At 42.5% G+C, this 9,459-nt stretch overlaps 1 pseudogene; it reads left to right on the plus strand.

The window, feature by feature from the left end:
- The first annotated feature begins 788 nt into the window (after positions 1 to 788).
- LOC116582385 lies at positions 789 to 1,098 on the plus strand (annotated as a pseudogene).
- The last annotated feature ends 8,361 nt before the right edge of the window (positions 1,099 to 9,459 follow it).

Consider the following 9,459-nt stretch of genomic DNA (forward strand, 5'->3'; position numbering starts at 1 on the left):
ATGGAAATGTTTCCTCCTGCCTTTATTGAGTCCTGGTGATGGGGGAAATTAAATAGATCAAGCTGTGAACATCGAGGATGAACTACGAGCGTAGAATGACAGCTCTAGTTTCTTGAATTAAAAAGTCTCATTATTGGGTTGTCATATTCAGGGAAGAAATGCCAAATGCTTAAGTGAACCTGCCTGGAGTTACACTGCAAACCATTAAGAAGAAATTAAGTAGAGGTGCCCAGAAAATCTGCAGCTATTTTGGTTGATGTTCATTATTTTTAAGTACAAATACTAATGGAATTTTATTTTCACTTCAATATTTAGAGTTTGAAAAATGCCTTCAAATTAGATTCTCTTGATCTCCACTCCATTCTCCCTGGCTACTGTGGTAAACACTGTTGGCTTCCTACCCAATAGCCTGACCTTTCCCTTCTCCCTTGCCAGCACAACCCAGATTTTGTTCAACCTCCTCTGAATTATAATTTCTTTCCCCATACTTGGGTGATGAGTTCTGATTGGACTTTCTAAGCCAAGCATTCCTCTCGGTAAATGCTTGGTTTGGCCTGGGCAAGTGATGTAATTCTGGCCAAGGAGACTTTAGGGGAAATCTGCCAGAAGCTTCTGGGAAGGTTTTCTTTGTTCTTAAAAAGGAATATATGAGAGACGCAGACTCTTGTTTTGAGAATTAAATAAGCGAATATATATTGCTTAGAACAGTGACTGGCAGACAGTCAATAACTGGCCCATAACATCTCAATAATCCTTAGGTATCCAGAGCTGACACCTAGGACTCCAAGATGGCGTCCCCCGTACCAGTGAAGGAGAGGAAGCTCGTGGCCGTGAAACTAGGAGAGCTGCCAAGCTGGATACTGATGAGGGATTTCACCCCTAAAGGCACTGCTGGAGCATTTCAAAGAGGTCACTGTGGGTATTACAAGTATGTCAATGTGAAGAAAGGGGGCGTCGCTGGTGCTGGCAGCTTCTGTGCTTTTCAACTACTGCCATTGTTACAAGGAACTCAAACATGAGCAGCTACTTCCTGGCCGTGACCTTTGCCTGGCACCCTTGAATCCTTTCATATCCTCACTGAGAATTAACTTCCAATAACAGATGACTGGTGAAAACAATCGTTAGGTATCAGTGCTGTTTTGTTGCCGTTGCTGTTATTGTAAATGTGTAGCACCCTACAGTGGCCAGGGTCCCCTAGATGTGGTAGTGGATGTGAACGCTGCATTTCTATCCATGCAGTGAGGATGAACACTAACCCACAACGGAGGCACATGGCCACAGAAAGCGTTTTGACAATAGCTAGGAAAACAAAGCTCTTCAAGCAAGAATTTTTCAACCGAAACATGCAGAAACTGGCTCAGAGCTAACAGGGACATAGATATGGAGCAACAGTATTTATCGCACTGTAGCCATAGAGAGAGCTCTGATGCTCCCTCAGTAGGAAGAAGGAATAATCTCATAGAACTTGTGTTTATTTTTCTTTATTCTCCATTTGCCACCTCACTCCAAGCCCCCAAGCCAAATCTTCCATATCTATAATTTATGTATTATGTATTGGTCGCATGGTAAGAACAAGAATATTAGAGCTGAAATCATAGAAAAATATATTCTGGAAAATGAAAACTTCAAATTTAATGAAGAAACATTTCAATTTCCAGATAATTTTAATTTTTCTTCACTTATCTCTAATGTGAATACTAAAGGAAAGGTTTAGAAATACTGGCATATACAGGACACAAATGTCATTTCCTTTCCGAACTCTTAGGCAAGATATTAAAGCATAACAAGTATAGATATTAAGCATTCTAGTTTTATCTCTCTCAAGCATATATTTCAAAAATGGTACTTCATGGTTACAAAACTCATTAATGGACAAAAAAATGTTCAGCACCATAAAATAAAATAATGTCACACTAGTCCATGATGGATAAGATCAAACTTACATTACAATATTAAGAAATTACATATACATTATCTTGGCATTTGTAAACTTGTACCTCTCTTCACTTTTTAACTAAAAAAAATAATAAAATAATAAAATTAATTAATTAATTAATTAAAATAAATAAACAAACAAAAATAAAATAATAAAAATAAATAAACTTTTCATTAGAGCGATGGTAGCGGTGCTGTTCATGGGGTTTCATTTTCCACCAGGTAGATGCTAGGAAGGGTCTGAACCAATCCCGATTGTCATCTACATACTAGGTGTTAGAATTTTGGCCTGGCACTTTCCTTATAGTCTTGTACAAAGCTTCCTCCACAACTGTGCCTCAGTTTCCACTTCTGTAAGATAAGATGCTGAGCCTCAAAGTGTCTTCCAGATCGGAGATCTGAAAACTCTCTTCACAAACTGGAAGAGACCACTACTATGTGTTCACACAATTTCATTTTCCTCGAGCGCACGCAGGACGACAACATCTTCTAGTCTCCCCCCACCCCTTACATGTGGGTGGGACCACATGGCCCAGTACTGGCCAATGGAGTGCGGCGGAAGTGAAACACGTCACTTCCAGGCCTGGCCCCTACACTGCTCCGTGCAATTTCCCACATTCTCCCTCTCCCTCCCCACTGCGAGGGAGGGAGTGAAGCCATCCGAGATGATGGACGATGATGATGGCGGGCAGCAGGGCTGCTCAAGAGAACTTCCGAAACAGAAATATCCGCATCAGATTTTATGCAGGTGTGAAATAAGCCCAAATTAGGTTAAGATATCACAAATTCCCTGTCATATGCTACCAAAATGAGCATTAGTTTGACTAATACAAACACATACACATACAGAACACACAGAGTCAGATCTACTGTCACTAACACTGACAGCAAAAGCTTGAACACTGGTCTGAACACCTCTCCAGGCTGAAACTTCCGATATTGTTAAGTCCAACAAGGCTCTGGGAATAAATAAAAGCAAGGTGGTAACACAAATGCAAAACGCCATCTCCTCATAATGGAGCTATACGAAATTTTTAAAAAGCTTTCTACATTGTGAATCTTATAAATTTGAATGAAAATGCATACAATCCAAGTATTTTCTGTTTTAAAACTGTGTGTCCTTGGGTTTAATCGTGTAAATTGTCAATGTCACAATATGTGCATATGTCAAATCGACACTTTGTACATCTCAAACTTATACAATGCTATATGTCAATTATAGCTCAATAAAGCTGGGAAAATATAATGTAGATTGTCTTAAAATATAAACTACAGTCCAAACATGGGATTTGTAAATAAACTTTTAACAGACCATAGACTTAAAAATTGCAAGCTCTGAAAAATATTTCCCACAAATGTGCTTTTCAGAGGTATTCTTGCATACATGAGGATTCAGAATATTAGTTTTTTTGTGTCCTTCTTACTTTTTTTGATTTTTAAATATAATATTCTGCCTTAAGGGTGCTTAGAAGTACTATTTCACATCACTTATGACCACTATAGATATTAAAGTCTACAAAAATGTTTAATCAACACTTCATAAACTTAATCGATAGTGTTTATATAAGAAGTGGAAAAAATTCAGAAATAAAGTTGACTAGTATTTACTGTATGAAATAAGGTTTCAACCACTCAGAGAATAACCCTTAAAAATGAACAAAGTCCAAAGGGTGTCTGCCTGACTCAGTTCATAAAGCACGTGACTCTTGATCTTGGGGTTCATAAAGCACGTGACTCCTGATCTTGGGGTTGTGAATTCAAGCCCCACACTGGGCCTAGAGCTTACTTTTAAAAAATGAACTAAGTCCAAAGTTCAGGGATGGGTAAATGGTGATTTATTGTACTTTCTGCATACATAGTTTTGTGCATATTTGAACATTTGGGGGAAAATTGTTAAAGGGTGTGGGGTAGAATTAGGTCCAGGTCCTAATCCCCAAATCGTGTAAATACATTAGGTTATGTGGCAAAGGGAATTAAGGTTGCTGATCACCTGATCTTGAGATGGGGCGATTATCCTGGATTATCTGGGCAGATCCAATGTCAACACAAAGGTCCTAATAAGTGCGAGGAGGCAGGAGAGCAAGCCAAGGAACAGAGGTGGCCTCTAGAAGCTGGAGAGGCAAGGAATGGCTCCTGGGCTACGCCTCCAAAGGAATGCCACAGTGAAACCCATTTCAGACTTCCGACCTACAGAACTGTACAATAATAGCTCTGTGCTCTTTAAGCCACTAAGTTTGTCAGCAATGGAAAATGGTCACCAGGAGAGACATGCGTCCTCCCTGCTTTCTCCTTCCCATGTGTGGAGGGGCACTGAAGTGGCCCCGGGAAGATGCCCACACTCTAATCCCCAGAAACCGTAGTAGGTTCTGTTCCACAGCAAGGAGGAATTAAAGTCGTTCCATCAACTGACCTTGAGATGAGGAGATTATGCTGGATTATCTGGAGGGGCCCAATGTCATCCCAAGAGTCCTTAAAGCTGGAAAGAGAGGCAGAAGAGAGGCTTCGAAAATGGAGGCAGGTGCCATGAGCCCAGAAATGTGGAAACGGATTCTCCCTTACAGCCCGCAGAGGGACCAGGGCCCAGCCGACATCTTGACCATAGCCCAGTGAGACCCCTCTCAGACTTCCGACTTTCCGGAGGACCAGGACGTTCACTCTGTGTTGTTTGAAGCAACCCCATTCACAGTCACCCGTTATGGCAGCATTAGAAAACAAAGAGCCCCCAAATTCTTGCTGACTGTCTCTCTGCGCTTAGCACTGTGACAGTCACCCAGAGAGATGCCAGAACGGTTTGGTCCCTGCCTTTGAGTCGTTTGCTTGAGGGATACCTCAAGGAATACCTATGGGTAAGAAAAGATGATGCCGAAGTGAGCAAGACGGAGGATAAGGGCTCCTTGAACTCCGTGCTGTCACAGAGAAAAGAATCCCTGAGCGTGGCAACAAAAATCATCTATGAGGGGGCACCTGGGTGGCTCAGTCGTTGGGCATCTGCCTTCGGCTCAGGTCATGATCCTGGGGTCCTGGGATTGAGCCCCACATTGGGCTTCCTGCTCGGCGGGAAGCCTGCTTCTCCCTCTCCCACTCCTCCTGCTTGTGTTCCCTCTCTTGCTGTGTCTCTCTCTGTCAAATAAATAAATACAATCTCTAAAAAAAAAATCATCTATTAACCCACAGTCTCCTGGCCTCTTAAGAAACCCTTTCAGCCCCAAAACACAGCCTGCAGGATTCATCTCTCCCGTCACTCATTCCCTCCTTGCTTTTGAGCTGACACCCCCATTCACCCTCTCCGCATCCTTGCAATTTGTCTCGCACGTGGGAACCTAGCCGTGGGGACTGCCGTTCCTCGTCTGTAAGATGGGCAGAGATAATAGCAATATCCGATAGGGTCATCGACGGTGAGGATTAAATAAGACACTGTAAGTCTAGTGCTTAGCGTGGTGGCTGGGGAGCCCTGGCTCAAAGCGCGGGGTGATTATCATTCGCGGGGGCCGGGCACAGCCTGGCCATGAGTAGAGCGATCGTGTGTCCAGTTTGCACGGGGCAGCCCTGGAAAGCCTTTCTTTCCCAGGTTAGTTATTAACAGCACCTCTCTTCGTTCACAAAAACGTCCCCAAATGGCACCTTCATCATAAGGAATGAGGCAAGAAGCCAACTGGTAGAATTCGCTGATCAGATCAGCACCGACAGGAGAGCTGATTTACAGTAAAACATCTGGCTCAGGCTTCTTGCATCTTCTCCGCCTAAGGCACAGGATCGGTGCTAGGACCAGAGATGAGACCGAGTCCCTGGAACAGGCCAAAGGTATGGAAAAGGCTTCGGACAGAAGACTTCAGAGAGATGTTCTGTTTCTCTTCTCCTTGAACAATTTTTTCTTCATCCTCCCTTATCCGGGGAGAGCGCGGGGATTAGAAAGAGCCAATTCTCCTGCCATTTGATTATTTCAAGCAGGCATTTTTGTCTGTCTCCCTGGAAAGAACAAAGTCCAATCCTTTTGATATCGAATTGCCTCGATGCTTTAAAGCTCCAGAGCTGTGATTATGGTCTGAAAATAGCTCTTGACATAAAACAAAGATTAAAGATTCAGGTGAGTTTAAAGATGGGCTCTCCTTAGTTCTGAGGAGGCTAAAACCAGGGTTAGTCCAAACAACAATTTATTACAAGGATAAGATAAGGAGCTGTGCGTGAACATTCCTTCTTTACAACAGCTTTCCCTTCAGAATGACCTCTTTCAATCTTTACATTCATGATTTTGTATGAATACGGATATGTGTAGTTAAATTTATATGTAAATACACACATGTGTGTGTGTGTGTGTATATATATATATATATTTTTTTTTTACATGTATATGAGAAAGAGGAGTGTCTGTAGGTATTGACATGGAAAAATGCCACTATCCACGGTGAACTGTAGAAAATAAGCATGCAAAATAAAAATATGGAATATCTGCATCTGCATATGCTCAATAAAGAATCTGAAAGAATATTTCTTGGGGGGCAAAAAAGAGGGGGTCGGTGGCAGACGGGACAATTTCCCATTTTACTCTATTGTCAGTGGGCTTCTCTATCATTTTACTTTCTCTAACTAGAACCATGTGTTCATTTTGTACTTAAAATATTAATGCCAAAGTTATCATTTTTATTTTTAAGCATCGTTGGGTTTCAAAAGCATGAAAATATCCATTTCAAGACTATGCATTAATAGACAAATGGTGAGACCAAAAGGCCAAGGTTTCTTTTCTTTTTATTTGAGCCTAGATGACACACAATGTTACACTAGTTTCAGGTGCACAACACGGTGATGCAACAAGTGTGTAAGGTGATGCTGTTGTCGCCACAGCTCCCGTCTGTCAATTTCATTGACTAGCCTCGCTATGGTCCACCTTCCGTCCACATGACATAATCAGTCCAGAACTGGAAGCCTGTATCTCCCACTCCCTTTCATCCATCAGAAGGCCAAGGTTTTTCTTAAATATGCATTTATTTATTTGAGAGAAAGAGAGAGAGAGCTCATGGGAGCAGGGGGAGGAGTAGAAGGAAAGGAAGAGAGAAAAGTAGACTCTATGCTCAGGGTCAAGTCCCATGTGGGGCTTGATCCCAGGACTCTGAGATCATGACCTAAGCTGAAACCAAGAGTTTGATGCTTAACCATTAGAGAGGGGCAGAGAAAAAGAGAGAAGCAGACTCCCCACTGAGCAGGGAGCCCGATGCAGGGTTTGATCCCAAGAGCCTGGGTGGCTCAGAAGGCCAAGGTTTTAATGTGACACTTGTTAACTTGAGACCAAATAACTGAAGGGGAACAAACAGCCTCTTGAAAGCATAACAGCCCTATCTTCCCACCTTGTTGTCAGAAAACCCACTTCCTTAAAACACATAGAGTTGTGGCAGATGGATTGCTGAAACACCCCTTTGGTGAGTAAACCCTGTATAATCCTCTCCCCTGAGTGTGATCAGGACCTATAAATAGGATGGGATTTCTTTAATATGAGTATGAGTATGCTATGTACATGGCAAATGCAAAGGAATTTTGCAGATGTTATTAAGGTCCCTCTTAAGTTTCCCTTAATTTAATCAAATGGGAGGTTTTTCCTAGGTGGGCCTGACCTAATCAGTTGAGTCCTTTAAAACTGGGACTGGGGCATGCTGGGTGGCTCAGTCCATTGGGCATCAGACTCTGGTTCAATTTCAGCTCTGGTCATGGTCTCAGGGTCATGGGATCGAGCCCCACATCCAGCTCCATGCTCAGCATGCGAGTCTGCTTGTCCCTCTCTCTCTGCTCCTCCCCCTCCTCATGTGCATGCTCTCTCTCTCTCTCTCTAAAATAAATAAATAAATATAACCTTTTAAATAAGTAAATAAATAAGCAAAACTGGGACTAGAATTCAGATACCAGAGGGGCAGCGGCCGATACTTTCCCAGTGAAGAAGCAAATCGCCATGTTATGTAGAGGGTCACGAGGGAGGGAACAGCAGGCAGACTGAAAAGCAGGCCGACTGGTGCTGAGAACCTCGTCTCTGAAGCTTCAAAAAACTGAATTCTGCCAATAACCAACAAGCTCAGAAGAGGATCTCAAGCCACGGATAAGGCAGAAGCTCTGGCTGACGCCTTGATTGCCCCCTGGTGGGACTGCACGGGCTCTCAGCTAAGCCGAGCCTGGACTTCCAACCCATATGAGCTGTCAGTTGCTAATTTTGGTAGCTAGCTACATAGCAATTTGGTGGTGACTTCCAATTGCTCAGAAGCGTTCCAGGGTGCACACTGCCTGGATCGTGGTTGATATATTCAGCTACACATCCCCTTGACCACCTCTTATCAAAATGACTAGGAGGAGGAACACCCAACAGAGGAAAAATTCAGAGACTGTGCCCTCTCCATCAGAACTATTGGATATGGACATAAACAGTATGTCTGAAAGGGAATTCAGGATAACGACTATCCAGCCAATGGCTAGGTTGGAGAAAACCATTAGTGACAACATGAAATCTCTAAGAGCAGAAGTGAAAGCTGCCCAGGAAGAAGTCAAAAATGTTATCATGAGTTCTAATCTAATCTAAATACTCTAACAGCTAGGGTAACTGATGCAGATGATAGAATTAGTGCTCTAGAGAACAAACTGATAGAGAAAAGGGATCAGGAGGAGGCCTGGAACAGCTTAGAAGCCATGACAACAGAATTAGGGAAATAAATGATGCCATGAAATGTTCCAACATCAGAATTATTGGGATCCCTAAGGGGGAAGAGAAAGAAAGACTAGAAGATATAGTTGAACAAATTTTCCATGAAAATTTTCCCAGTCTGGGGAATGGAACCAGCATTTGTGTCCTAGAGGTAGAAAGGACACCCCCCAAGATCAACAAATCTACCAAGACCTCGAGGCACTTGATTATAAGACTAATGAGTCATAATTCTAGACAAGAGCTTTTGAGACCAGCTAGGGGGAAGAGATTCCTTATGTACAGAGGAAGGTCCATCAGAATAATGTCAGACCTGTCCTCAGAATCCTGGCAAGCCAGAAAAGGCTGGCAAGACATATTCAGGGCACTAAATAAGAAGAACCTGCAGCCAAGAATATTTTATCCATCAAGGCTGACATTCAAAATGGATGGAGAGATAAAGAGCTTCCAAGATCCGCAAGGTTTAAAAGAGTATGTGACCGCCAAGCCGGTACTATAAGAAATATTAAGGAGGGTTCTATAAAAGAAGAAAGAACCCAAGAGTGTCATAGAACAGAAATTTATGGAGACAATCTATAGAAACAAAGACTTCACAGGCAACATGATGTCAACAAAAAGATATCTTTCAATAATCACTCTCAATGCGAATGGCCTAAACGCTCGCATAAAATGGCACAGGGTTGCAGATTGGATAAAATGACAGGACCCATCCATATATTGTCTATAAGAGACCCATTTGGTACCTGAGGATACGTCCAGACTGAAAGTGAAAGGATGGAGAAGCGTCTTTCATGCCAAAGGACCTCAAAAGAAAGCTGGGGTAGCGATTCTTATATCAGATAAATTAGATT

Source organism: Mustela erminea, chromosome X, assembly GCF_009829155.1.
Source record: "Mustela erminea isolate mMusErm1 chromosome X, mMusErm1.Pri, whole genome shotgun sequence".
In the NCBI taxonomy this organism is placed as follows: Eukaryota; Metazoa; Chordata; class Mammalia; order Carnivora; family Mustelidae; genus Mustela; species Mustela erminea.